Below are 15,228 nucleotides of genomic sequence, written 5' to 3'. Positions count from 1 at the left end.
CAGAAAAAATGAATCAAAGGAAAATTATATTTAGTCAACATAAAAAGTATGGTTTATTTTTAGAAATTGTTTTCCACTATTTTTTTTTTTTTTTTCGGGAAACTACTCTATCTAACAAAAAGTTAAATAAAGGAAGTTAGGAGATTATTTTTCAACATATTTAAAGTCGCTACCAAACATAGGAAAATGATTTTTTTTTTTTTTTAATAGAAAATGCTTTTTGGAAAATGACTCATTTTTTAGAAAACATCATCACTGAAACAAAAAAAGAGTTTCTAGGTAGCATTTGTGGATAACCTTTCAAGAAAAGAGTTTCTAGGTAATATATTGTGGATCACCCAAAAACCTTTGTTTTCCCATACTAGAACCTTCTTTAACAGATCCCTCCAATAACTTTCCATAAGTTTCTAGGTAGCATTTGTGCTCCCATCAAACAATCTAGAAAATATTGGCATTCAAGGCCCTCTAGACCAAAAAGGTAGGATTTTTGAGAAGTCAATAGAGACTAAAGACTTTCTAGATAATATATTGTGGATCACCCAAAAACCATTGTTTTCCCATACTAGAACCTTCCTTAACTAATCCCTCCAATAACTTTCCATGAGTTTCTAGGTAGCATTTGTGCTCCCATCAAAAAATCTAGAAAATATTGGCATTCAAGGCCTTCTGGACCAAAAAAGGAAGGATTTTTGAGAAGTCAATAGAGACTCACCTAAATAGCAAATTCCATACAATTACAAACCAGGTGATGTTTTTTTTTTTTTTTTTTTTTTTTTTTTTAATTTTTTTTTAAAGAGAATTCACATTGGTTCTTCCATTGACATTATTTAGAAACACCCCACCCCATGGTCAAGTTTGAGACTTCCCCTAAAGTATTTCAAATTATTACCATTCTTCTACGTCTTAGTAGAATTTATATAGGTTAGTGCTTTTTTAAAACAAATAATTTTATTAGAAAATGAAAAGAGAGGCAACATAAAAGGTATGGCTTATTTTTAGAGATTGTTTTCTACTTTTTTTTTTTTTTTTTGGAAAACAACTCTATCTCATAGCAAGTTAAATAAGGGAAGTTAGAAGATTATTTTTCAACTCATTTAAGATTTCAAGCAAACATAGGAAAATGAGATTTTTTTTTAATAGAAAATGTTTTTTGGAAAACAACTTATTTTCTAGAAAATATCATCACTGAAACAAACAAAGAGTTTCTAGGTAATATATTGTGTGGATCACCCAAAAACCTTTGTTTTCCCATACTGGAACCTTCCTTAACAAATCCCTCCAGTAACTTTCCATGAGTTTCTAGGTAGCATTTGTGCTCCCATAAAACAATCTAGAAAATATTGGCATTCAAGGCCCCCGTGGACCAAAAAAGTAGGATTTTGGAAAAGTCAATAGAGACTCACCTAATAGCAAGTTCCATACAATTACAGACCAGATTTTTTTTTTTTTTTTTATAAAGAGAATTCACTTTGGTTCTTCCATTAGCAGTATTTAGAAACACCCTACCCCATAGTTAGTTTGAGACTTCCCCTAAAGTATTTCAAATTATTACCATTTTTCTGCATCTTAGTAGAATTTATATATGTTAGTGTTTTTAAAAATAAATAATTTTATTAGAAAAGGAAAAGAGAGGCAACATAAAAAGATGTACACACTCCCTTTTCAAAGAATACAAATTAAAGGGAAAGAGAGTTGGAAAACTCAATAAAAGACATCAAAGGGACACCGCCCAACACACACATCCAATCATACAAAAACCATTAAGTTTATCTTTCATATCACATGTTCCACATAACACATAATGGCATGGCTCGCCACACCATGGCTACTCTACGGTGATGAAAACATCATAAAACTATATACCTAGAGTTTGAGCTCTGACATTAAAAAAACTTGAGCATTCTAGCATGTCCATATCTCTTTGAATTGGGAAATTTGATGACCTGGCCAAGGATAAAAGGTTTTAAGTCTAGGAAGAATGTTATTTAATTTGAGAAAGATATTTCTCTATATATTCAATTGACCTAACCATGTACAACATTGTTTATCCACTCTTTCTAACAATTCTAGCACATCAATACACCCAAGAAAACAATGTTATTCAAGTTAAATTAAAAATATGAAAACATAGTAAACTGTGATATTTAAAGCAAGAGAAGAATTGAAGAATACCTCTACTCTAACGTGCAAGGTACATAAGCATTAAAGATGATGCATGGGACACTTAAATTCCTAACAAATCAACAAAAAAAAAAAACATAGCAACAATTATACAATAGAGCCAAGAATACTGAATAGAAAACAGTACCTCCATGAGTTATAACAATCCACGGTCATATTTATAATTTAGGGTTAGCGTGATTGGAATCGTGATGGGCTGGGTTAGGCGGTACCAAGTACCAACATTAAGGCTTTGGTTGATTTTGAAATTCAATAGATGGTGAGAAAAACTTACTGGTATTTTTTTTATTAGAACTTGAAAAAGTCAATCACAACTCAACGGGCAGAGAGAGAGAATAAAATTGTAGAATACTGGCAGGGAGAGAGAGGTGAGAGGTAAAGGTTCTGCATCAGGGAGAGAAGCTTTGCGTTTGAGGCATATCGTGTTCTTAAAAATAAAACTTAAAAATAATAATAATAAAAACTGGTGATATGGAAAATTGTGGAGTCTCTAAAACTTAATTGGCAAGTTCTTATGAAGTCAAAAAAAGTATATAGTAATTAAAATTGTGGAGTCTCTAAAGTTTAAGTGGTAAGTTCTTATGAAGTTAAAAAAAGTCAAAAGTTATATAGTATTTATAGATTATCAAACACATAAATTTCACAATGGAACACTGCAAATTATTGTTTCTCCCATATGCATTTAGGGGAAGATGAATGATTGAACATTGAGGTAGAAGAGAGTAAAATTTTCAGGTGGATAACTATAGGATCAGATGATTTGAAAATTATACTGTCTTCCACTCCTCTCTAGTGGGATCTTTGGAGATATGTTGAAAGTTCTCTTTCTATAACTATGCAAGATGCATAAGCTACCCTCTGGTTGTGAGCTAGTTGCCTATCGCAGAATGGGAAGCTTACGAGTAACAAAGTTATTTCTATTTCTCAAAACCTAATTTTGAAACTAATATGAATTTGCTAAAAACCATTAATGTAGTGGAGTAAATCATGGCATGGAACAGAAATAGTAGGATTTACGATAACATAAGATTGTAAAGAAAGTCATATGCATGCAAAGAACTCTATAAGCATTTTCAATACATGTGTGTGTAGCTCAAAATTTTTGTGTTATTGATGTCACGGAAGCCTAAAGAAAGCTAACACAATACTCTCTTAATGGAATAGAAACTAAATTTATTAGCTTCTGATAGTAAACCTCGAATCCGCGAGGGGTTTTCCTGAATCCACAAGGAGAAAATTTAAAATCTACTACAGAAATAATTTGACAAAAGTCTGTGTTTACTGATAATAGTTTGAAAATTGAATTGCCTTTGGAAGCTACAATATATGTGTTTAAATAGTAAAAAGAAAACCTAGGATGGCTAGAAATCCTAAGGCGGCTAGCAAAACCCTAAAGCGGCTACAAAAGCATATAAGACCTTAATTTGACTAAAAAAAATTAAAAACACCTAAAATAAGGAAATAAATCACCTAAACCTAAAATAACAAAAATTACTTAAAAATACTAAAGTTAGATAATTACAAAATTTAAATATTGAACCGTGTCCTACACCAAACCCCTCCACTTGAAACAAACTTGTCCTCGAGTTGATGGTTGAAATCTAAAATCTTCCACCCCAAATAAACAAATACTTTGAATGCTTTAATGACTTAATCTGGTTTTGAAACTTGAATTCTTCATAAAGTGTAGCATAAAATCCATTCTCATCTACCTTCAATTTATTTGCAACATTAATCAACAAAGGATTGATTATAAAATTAAAATTTTCTACTCCAAGAAAATCAACATATTGTGTAGTCATCTTCAACAAATCAACCAAAATCTGAGGATTTTGAGTTGTGGACTTATCGTCATATTTAACCTCAATTGGATCTTCCACAATATTCTCAACAATTACCATCTCTTTGTTTTTGTCATTATCCACAATCAGCTTAACCTTCTTTTCTTTGACCTCTCCATCAAACTTCTGACAGTGGTATCTTCAATCTTCAATTCAATAACTTGTTGCAAGTTTTTTTTTTTTTTTTTTTTTTTTTAACCACTTCAAAATTTTCTTTAGAAATAGGTTGCGATTTCTCAACCCTCAAACCCTTTCCTTTACTTGACACATGGACTTGGCTGTGATAATTTTGGTTTTGCAGTTGACCTTTCATGTTTTGAAAATATTGCTTTTCATATGAATACACAGACTTATAATCAACACTTGTATAATTTAGTATATCATAATAGTCATTAGGAAACCATAAATCAATTAATATCTTTTTTATTCTTTGCCAAGAGCAAATTGGATGCTTACCTCGCCGCTTTCTATCGATTTGAACATCTTCCCACCATTCCTGTACTTCACGTCCAATTTATTAGATGCAAGCTGCACTTTTTCTTCATTACAAATCTTCCAAAAATTAAAATACTCTTCCAAATCAAGAAGGCAGTCAATAAAATCCAACTTACACATATCTCCATCAAAGAATGGAATTTTCTTGTAGCTGGGAGTGCGTTATTGAATATATTGATCATTGTTGCTGTGAGATGATTTCCTAGCAAGAAGAGTAGCAATCATTTGCTTGATTTCGCCTATATTTGCTGACTCATCTCACAAAATTGTTGATTCTCATCACAAGCCGCTTTACAAAACTCGAGGAACTCAACCCTAGTGAGGATTGGGTTGTTGCCGTTGTCACCACCGTCATTGTTATGGTGGCTACTGTCTCGTTGGTTAGCCATCAGATCAGGGTATGTCAAGGCTCTAATACCAATTGATGTTGTGGAAGCCTAAAAAAAGTACACACAATGCTCTCTTGATGGGACAAAAACTAAACTTATTAGCTTTTGGTAGTAAACCTTAAATCCATGAGGAGTTTCCCTAAATCCACAAGGAGAAAAACTGGAATCCACTAGAAAAATAATTTGACAAAAGTCTATGTCTATTGATGATAGTCTAAAAATTGAATTGCCTTTGGAGGCTACAATATACGCGTTTAAATAGTAAAAAGAAAACCTAGGGTGGCTAAAAACCTAAAGGTAGCTAGCAAACCCTAAGACGGCAATAAAAGTATATAAAACCCTAATTTGACTAAAAAAAAAATAAAACACCTAAAATAAGGAAATAAATCACCTAAACTTAAAATAACAAAAATTACATAAAAAATACTAAAAAGTTAAATAATTACAAATTTTAAATATTAAACTGTGTCCTATTTCAATTATTCTAACGTCTTTACCTTTCTTTGTAATGGCACATGGGAAATTTCCCTCCTCGTCATGTTCGCATAGACCCCCTCCATAGTAACAACTGCTACAAGCATCAGATACATCATGGTTGCACTTCAAGGTCGAACTCAGCAGTTAAATTTAGGTCATCTGAATGCTCTTTTATAGCTGGGACCCTAATAATTAAACATTCAGAAGGAAAACTGGGAGAACTATCGTTGGAATGAGTAATTATAGTCTCTGCTATTCATTTTCTTAAAATTTTTAGAGAAAGTAATATTAAGAGCATGATTGCATTTAAATAGAGTATGATTGGGTGTGGTGAGTTAAAAAGAGATGAATGGAAGAGTAGTGAAAAGTAAAATTGGTGAAGTATTCGCATTTTTGGGAGTTTTCTCTTTACTTCTCCTTCAGCTGAGTGAAGAAGCGAAAGCTGTGAGAAAACAAAGAAAACAGAGAGACAGAAGAAGCCATCCCACAATTCCCAATTCACTAGCAAAAAACAAAAATCACAACCAAGAATCTAAATACTCTAAACTAAAAGAACGTATTTGTATAACTTCTTGTCTTCTTTCTTCACCATATAATATGTGGTTTCTCTGATTAACATTGTACTTGACTACTTGGAAAGTGGATATAAAAGACTTGGGAAAAAAATAGGTTGAAATAGGTGGGGTACCCATCTCAATTCTCAAACATGCTCAGTGCGTTGAGGAGTTTCTACTCATCTTCCCCATTCAAGCTTAGTGGAAGACTCACTTAACTCCCCGACTCTTCAAAACCTCAGACCAGTCAAAAGTTTGTAGTGGAAATCATTGCGACTAGTTTGAATCGTGGATACTTGTGGACTAGAGTCTTTGTGAATTGGGTACAAAATAGACAATCAATTGCCCCATAAAAATGGAAAATGTTAGGACCACAATTTGCTCACGTGGCAATTCTTGAGTGATGGAGTAAAAGTGGTGAGTCCACAACTCCACCACTCATGACTTACAACGTCAATAAGTTGTGGCAAAAGTTATGGTCCTATCATTACTCTAAAAAAGTAATGGAGCTAAACCAAACATAAACTTGACCAACCCACTTGCCATCTTACTCCTCGGACATGCCTATGGTATGTGGTGCCCGTGTAATTCCATAATCCATATTATTTGGTCCCAAACTCACAATATTATTGAAACTTGAAAGATAATTAGATAAATGATATATCTAATGGGCCATATCCCACTGAGAAAATTACATAAAATGGTTAGGGGCCAGCCTGGATAAGGTTTTCTTCAACCTATTATGTGGCGATTTATAAGACTGTCTACATATAATATTTAAACAAGTCATGATTTATAAGAAATGTCATATGACTAAAAGTACATGAGAATAGTGTTTTTAACTGCCATGTAATGGATTGGGGGGAATTTTTTTTTTTTTTTTTTTAAATTGGTTTGGAGGTAAAGTTTTTGTTACAAGTATTGCACTGTCCAATGTCCAGTTGAAGTCCAATTTATTGCCAAATGTCAAATGCTCAATTTCCATTTGAAAAATAAAAAATAAAAAATAAGAACTTTAGTGTTACATAAAAGTTTAGCTCGAAATTGATTTGGAGCTATCTACCTCTAACCCATTATATGGCCATTGAAGAGATTATCTATATGTAATTTTAGTCATATGACTTTTTTAATGAATCATGTGGCTTCTTTAAATAAAATGCATAGATAGTTTTATAAATCATCATCTAGTGTGTTGGAGGAGATATCTGCAAATTGGATTAGAGCTCAATTTTGTCCAATCCATGGCCAACTCTATGCCTAGACCCTACTTGTCCCAAAAATTTATAACTGGTCCTAAGGCTCCCATTACACAAAGAAATGGGTGGATTTTACATTCTTTCCCTTACTTCTAAGAAGGCCCAAACAAATATGAAGCCTATAAATATCCAACCCAATTAAAACCTATATTATTTCACCCCAAAAAAAAAAAAAAAGGTTATAAATGTGCCAAATAATCATTGAAAATTAATTTTCCTGAGCAAGGGAGATGTTAATAAAACTTAAATATAAAAAGAAATAATAATATAGAAAGTTGAATAGATAACATTTAATTATTATTATTTATAAAAAAAAAAAAAAAAAAAAAAAAAAAAAAAAAAAAAAAAAAAAAAAGAACCTCTAAACTCTATCGCATTTAAATAGGGTCTGCATGGGTGAGGTAATTTCATAGAAGATTAATAGAGAGTTGGGGAAAAATAAAACCGGTTAAGAATTCGCATTTTTGGCTAGTCAAGTAATCTGAAAGTAAAAAGTCCTTGATACGCATGGACTGTGTGGTGTTACTGTTAGACTTTAAGTGTAAGAGATGTTAATAACTTCATATGGTCCTCAAGTCCACCCCAGTTGGATTGTAGGAGGTGTTTTGTCACAATTTACTGGCAATAAACTGCAATTTGGGTCTGCGCTATTCGTGAATGGAAAGCCAATGATACCGAATTTTCTACATAGAAAGGGCGAACGATTTGGTTGTTTTCTTCTTCAACTGAGTGAAGCAGCGAGAGGTGTGAGAGAACAAAGAAAACAAATAGATAAACAGAAACCATCCCAAAATTCCCGATTCAGTGGCAAAAACGAAAATCACAACCAAGAATGTATTTACTCTAAACTATAACAACGTGGTTGTACAGCTTCTGTCTTCACTATTTATAGTATGTGGTTTCACTGATTAACACGGTAGTTGAATTGGAAATTGGATATGGAAGCGGTGTGAAAGCAGGCTGAAATAAAATGAAAATGAGAACAAGTTCAGATACCCATCTGAAGCATATGGTCTGTGCATTGGGAAATCTCTTCATACCAATGCCAAAGAGTCTCCACTGAGGGGAGTTTCCTGCTCATCCGACCCCATTGACACGCAGAGGAAAGACTCACTTGCCTCTTCAAAACCTGAGAACAGTCAAAAAGTTTGTTGTGGAAATCTCTGTGGCTTGTTTCAATCGTGGAGACTGTGCATTGGGTAGTGAGTACGCTACACGGACATGCCTTTGGTCTGTGGTGTCATTACTAATTCCAAAGTCCATAATGTATAATCCCAAGATTATCGAAAATATATCTTTTTTTTTCCTTTCAGAAACTTCAAAGAATAAATCTAATTGAGCACAATATATGCCACTGAGAAAATTACATAATATGGATAGGGTGGATATTATTCAGCATATATAATTATACACCAAATTTAATGATACATTCTTTCTAAATATTTGAATTCCTCGCCGTCTTGACCAGATCTAACAAGAGCTCGATGTAAGATTAAACCACATCATAGTATGAAATTTGTTCACTATAATAGTATTGTTGTTAAACCTTTTTTTTTCTTTAATTCTTGTGTATTGCATGGGTTAACAACAAGATTAGATTAGAAGAAAAGCCATAAAGTCAGGTCTCATCAAATATTTTAAGCAACATAGAAAAGATCTTCCTTAACAATCTAAAAATAAATACAATCAACAAAGTTCATACCTCCTGTAGAGTCAATGTTTCCCCTAAAATAAAGTATATTTTAGTGCATAGAGTCATATTGCATTGACATCATTACAGTAGAAGAATCTATTGGTGGTCTTGGCAGAGAAGACAAGTAAGGTTTGTGGGGGATTTGCAAAGAGTCGAGACTCCCTTCCAACATATCCACCACTTTACTCATCGATGGTTGGTTTGAGGGGTCAATTTGTATGCACCATAAACTCGCTATTATCATCTTCCTTGCAGTGTCTTCAGCTCCTTCCTTTAAAAGGCCTAACAATCCTAATTCTTCATTTAGTTCAAGATGCTTGTAAATCCAATGTGGAAAATATATTTCACTAGTCAAATCAACACTGACATCAATATTCTTACGACCTCCCACCATTTCTAAAACCATCATTCCATAGCTATAAATATCTGACTTGTGAGAAATCCCTCCAAAACTTCTACAAAATACTTCGGGAGCAATATATCCAGTAGTCCCTCTTGCACCGACCATTGATATAGTACTCTTTTCTCTAGGGCATATCTTTGCAAGGCCAAAATTAGAAATTTTTGGGCAAAAGTTCTCATCCAAAAGAATGTTGTGAGGCTTTATGTCAAAATGCAAAATTTGTGTGTTGCAACCTCTATGCAAGTACTCTAAGCATCGTGCAATGCCAATAGCAATCTTTTATAATGTTTCCCACCCCAATTGATAATTAGAACTTGAAGGATTTCCTTTATATGTGAACTTCTCAAGAGATCCATTAGGCATAAGCTCATAGATAAGAACTCTTTTAGATCCCTTGAAGAAAAAGCCCTTAAGAGTGACAATGTTAACATGGGAGGTCCTACTAATGCTTGCAACTTCGTTAATGAATTCCTCTCCATTACCTTTCGAATTATTCAAAACCTTCACTGCCACGAAACAACCGTCTAGTAACTTCCCCTTATAAACACTACCATAGCCCCCTTGGCCTAATTTATCATTAAAGGACTTGGTCATTGCCTTTACATCTGAATAACTGTATCTTCTAATAACAAGAGGTCCACGATTCCTTAGAAAGGCCTTGACATTCTGATGAGCTAGATTTTCCTTCTTCCAAAAATTAATATTTTTAATTGATGAGAGCTTTCTCCAGAAGCAGTAGATCATAATCAGAACTCCAATTCGAGCAAATGAAGTGGCTATAATAAAAGAATAGAGGTTATGAAGTAATAAATGATGACACGACAGTAAATCAAACTACATATTTATAATGTTTTGAACCTCAGTTACATTTTCTTGTGGTGACACAACAGTAACAATGAAGAAGGACATGCCAAGGATGACTTGGCATCCAGTTTTAAAAGCAGAATAAAGGATATAGGTTTTGATGGACAGGAGAAAGGGAGCCTTGGAGGAAAATCACGATCTATGAAAAATTAGCTAATGTACAGATGGATTCCATACATACAAGTACATGGTATTGAATTATAAAATACGGAGCAAATGAAGCCATTACCAAAACTGATAACGAAACCTTATATCATTGCATTAATAATACTCTGAAGATTTGATAATTAGACACACTGTGAGAAGGAGTTAAAAAGGGGTCACAGTTAAGTGTTGAATACACACTAGATCATTTCCATATGGAATCATTTCAGTTCTATAGGATAGGCTGTCCAATCAAACATGTAAATATTAGTGTCAACAAAATGATTTGATTGAAGAAGTATGTTACCTATCGCTGTCACTTTCAACCTCTTACTCCCAGTATCAGAATCTGCAAAGAACATTACCATTGGTTGAATAATTGAAAAAATAGTAATTAATGCAACATATTGACAGAGAAAAAATTGGTATTCTTTGAAATCTCAACAGTACTTAACAAAGAGCAATGAACTTCGGTGTACATTTATCTTAATTAGATTTTATAACAAGAAAGTTCAATCTGTTACTATTTTCCTAAAAGAAGGAGCCAATCTGAATCTACAAAATCTAGTGCTGCAGAAGGGTGGTATGTGGATTGTGGCATAGAATAGAATAGCAGCAAGTCATATACATATATTAAGAATAACTAATACATAGAAACAAACGAAATTTATAAGAATTTTTGCTAATTTGAAATTCTCATGTCAATACCTCTTTCCAAATTGGCACAATGAAAAATTCCCTACTATATCAATTGGAACATTCATCAATCACATAAACTTCACTATAAAACTCTGTGGTTTATTGTTTCATAGTAACATGATATCAGGTTAAGAGATGATTTCAAAATTGTACTGTCTTCCACTGCTATGTAGTTGGATCTTTGGAGGTATTTTAAAAGTTCTCTTTTTATAACTATGCAAGATGCACAAAATACTTTCTGGGTGTGAGCCATTTCAGAATAGGAAGCCTACCAGTAACAAAGTTATTTGTATTTCTCATAAACTAATTCTGAAACAAACATGAATTGGCTAAAACTATTGCTGTAGAGGAGTGGATCATGGCATTGAATAGAAATAGCTGCACTTGTAATAGGATTTACTATAACATAAGAATGTAAAGAAACTTATATGCAAAGAAATCTATAAGCATTTTCAATGTATGTGAGTAGGACCAAAAACTTTTGTGTTATTCCTATTTCTATACCTTTCTATGTAATGGTACAATGAAATTTTCCCTTGTTGTCAAGCTCACATAGACCTTCTCTACTATAACAACTGCTACAAACATCAGATACATGGACTTCAAGGTTTGCCAATTTGAATTCTGTGTGTGTGTGTGTATATTTCCTATCTATCTGTATATATATATATATATTACTATACTAATACATTCTTGTTTGTAAATTCCAAATTGAACATTCAGAAGGAATACTCTCATAAGCCTCCTTTATATGACAGTAGTAGATATTATAGTCTTCGCAGTTTTTTCTAAAAATTGGAACGCCACTATCAAGAGTGCGATTACATTGAAATGGGGTCAGATTGGGTATGATGAGGTTAAAAGAGATTAAGGGAGAATTGGGAAAAGTAGAATTGAGTAAGCATTTTCAATTGCCGGTATTCAAGTAATCCCAAAGCGGAGGGTCCCTGATACGCGTGTTTGTTGTGGTGTAATCGTAATAGATGTATATAACTTCATGTGGTATTTCACTCCCCTGCCCCAGTGGCAGTAGGATCTACGGAGATGTTCCTGGAAGTAAACCTCACGATGGCGGTGAGTTATTGGTGAATGTAAGCCGATGGGACCAGATTTTCCACACCGAAAGAGAGAACAATAATTAGGGCATGTTCTCTCTTCTTCTTCAGATGAGTGAAGCAGCAAGAGGTGCGAGAGAAGAAACAAAACAAACAGAGAGACACAAGCCATCAACAAATATCACAATTCATAAACTGTTGAGATTTTAGTCAAGAAGGAAGGCATGAAGGAATGCAACACAGTTGAGAAGAAACAACAAGAAAGCAGTTGCAGTGATGAAAAACCAGACCAAAACGACAGAGTTTATGAGAAAAGGAAGAAAGGGAAGTTAAAACCAAACGATAGCGTTTCACTTAAGTGACTGGCACGTGAGATGTTTAGCACGTGTGATTGATTAAGTGCTGTACAGCTGTCAATTACTAATTGCTTAGGAAGTTAGTTTGTTAAGAGTTAGTTAAACTTGATTTCTTTCCCTCCTATCTATGTAGCGTGAACATAAGGCAGAGCCTTTAGTGTAAATTAATTAGTTTTTCCATTTTAATCAATTCAAGCAAACAGTTTCTCTCTAGCAGTTTCTAGAATCTTTTCTTTGATACAAACAAGAGCGTATAGTAGCAACACATATATTAGGAACAACTTCAGCATAAAAAAATAATAAAGGAGTTTATATCCATATTCATGAATGTACATGTGTGTGTGCATCAAAACATTTTTGTGTTATTCCAATGTCCATACCTTTTCCTTCTTTACCATGACAACTGCTACAATCTTCAGATACATGCAATTCAAGGTCGAACTCAGCAATTAAATTCTTCAGTTCATCTTCATGTGAAGTCTCAATTAATGGCAGCTGAATAATTGTACATTCAGAAGGAAAGCTCCGAGAACTAGAAGTCTCATTTGAAGGACTATAGTAGATATTATAGTCTTCGCAGGTCATATTTTTAAAATTTCCAGGGGGAGTAATATGAAGAGCGCGATTGCATTTGAATAGGGTCCGATTGGATGTGGTGAGTTTAAAAGAGATCGAAAAAGAGTTGGGTAAAGCAAAATTGTTTATGTAATTGAATTTATTGGATTTCAAGTCTTCCAAAAGCAAATCCTTGACACGGATGTGTGGTGTGGTGTTAGTGTAAGAGATTTTTAAAACTTCATATTTTCTTTCATTCCACGGCCACGGGAGGTCCAGTGCCAAGTGGATCATCGGAGGTGTTTCGTCACACTTTACGTGCATTAAACCGCAAAATGGGAATGGGGGTGGGATTTTGGTGAATGGGAAGCTAATGTTACCTAATTTTCCACATTGAAAGGACCGACAATATGGGTTTTCTTGCTTTCCTTCTTCTTCTTCAGCTGAGTGAAGCAGCACGAGGTGCGAGAGAACAAAAAAAACAAACAGAGAGACAGAAGCCATTCCAAAATTCTCGATTCACAGGGAAAAAAAACAAGAATCTATTATTCTAAACTAAAACAACGTATTTGTATGACTTATTTTCTCGTTTCTTCACTATATAAAATGTAGTTTCTCTTATTAACACGCCAGTTGACTAGGAAGTTGGATACGGAAGACTTTGTGAAAAACCAGACTGAATTTAAAGCAAGGTGGGGTAGCCATGTGATTGTGAAGCACGGTCTGTGTACTGGGGAGTTTCCTACTCATCTTCCCCATTGACCCACAACATAAAGAGATTTGAACCGTCAACTACTCCATGAAGTACGTCTTGCATTGTTGGCTCTCTAATTCTCGTGTACAATAAATTTCAGTATAAAATATATAGGGTAAATTCCACAAACCTCCCCTGAGGTTTGGACTAATACCAATAAAGTCCACAACATTTAAAAAGTGACCATTTTAGTCCTTTTTGCCAAACGGTTTGTAACACCGTTACTTTTTATTTTTCTTCATTCTTCTTGTTCTTTTCTCTCTCCAGAATCACCTCTCTCTTTCTCTTTCTCTCCTCATCTAAGGCCATAACCTCTGACCAAACCGAGCAGCCCAGCCACTCGACCCGACCTACCACCACTTCAAATTAACCATCCTCTGCTCAAATCCGGCGACGATCAGCCATCCTTCGCTTAGCTCCGGCGACGATTTTTCTCAGATCTGTTTAGATCCGATGAGTTTGGTTCAGATCCGAAGTATTTTCAAAAACCCACTTAGATCTGGCGATGTTTAAGCTTAGACCGGTAACGTTTCACTCTCCTCCACTCAGATCCGGCGACTTCTGGCGACGTTTCAATCTCCTCTGCTCAAATTCGGCGCCGTGGTGGTGGGTTTGCAATTTCTCTTCTCTCTTCCTCTTTGCGGTGGCGCTGTGGTGGTGGGTTTTGTAGTGGGTCGGTTTTGGTTAGGATTGGTGATGGAGAATTTGGTTTTTTGTGGGTGTGTTGGATTTTTGTGGGTTTTGGTTAGTGTTTTTGGTTCTGGGTTTGTTTTGGGGTGGTTGGTGTTGCTTATGGATTTGTGGGTTTTGTTGGTGGTCGGTGGTTCTGGGTTTGTGGGTTTTGTTGATGCCGTTGCTTTGCTGGTGGTTGATGGTTTTGTGGGTTTTGTTGGTGGTTGGTGGTTGGTGGTCACTGGCTTTTTGTGGGTTTGCTGGGTCGGGTCGTTGGCTTTGTGGATTCTATTCTTCAATTTTTTTCTTCTTCTCTGAATTACAGAAAGGGAAGAGAGAAGACTCAGGAGAGGGGTTAGAGAGAGGACAGAGGGAATGTAACGGTGTTACAAACCGTTTGGCAAAAAGGACTAAAATGGTCACTTTTTAAATGTTGTGGACTTTATTGGTATTAGTCCAAACCTCAGGGTAGGTTTGTGGAATTTACCCAAATATATATATATATATATATATATATATATTAGCGATACGCGTCTGTCTCATAATTAAACAAAATGTTTGCTTTATGGTCTACTACAATCTTTTGTAAAGTAGAAAAATAGGAGGAAACCCGTTTAAAGAGGTCAAAAAAATTTTGGCATCTTCGAAAAAATCACAACATGGTGGGCACTACTGGGACGTAGACATGTCTCTCGGGCCATGGTCACTTGTGAAGTAGGAGACAGAATAAACGGAACGTTTTGACAGTGGAAACGCAGTTTATGGTGAAGTAGGTGAATTCTTCTATTTCAGAATTGTTTTCACTTTTCCGTAGACTCTTGTCTCTGTGGATATTTTTAA

The 15,228-nt window shown here is 34.5% G+C and overlaps 1 pseudogene; it reads right to left on the bottom strand.

Annotated features, from left to right (window-relative positions):
- Positions 1-8,806: 8,806 nt before the first annotated feature.
- On the bottom strand, positions 8,807-13,560 carry LOC115978638 (annotated as a pseudogene).
- Between the last annotated feature and the right edge of the window lie 1,668 nt (positions 13,561-15,228).

Source organism: Quercus lobata, chromosome 1 (assembly GCF_001633185.2).
Source record: "Quercus lobata isolate SW786 chromosome 1, ValleyOak3.0 Primary Assembly, whole genome shotgun sequence".
Classification (NCBI taxonomy): Eukaryota; Viridiplantae; Streptophyta; class Magnoliopsida; order Fagales; family Fagaceae; genus Quercus; species Quercus lobata.
This window is presented reverse-complemented; position numbering and strand designations above follow the sequence as displayed.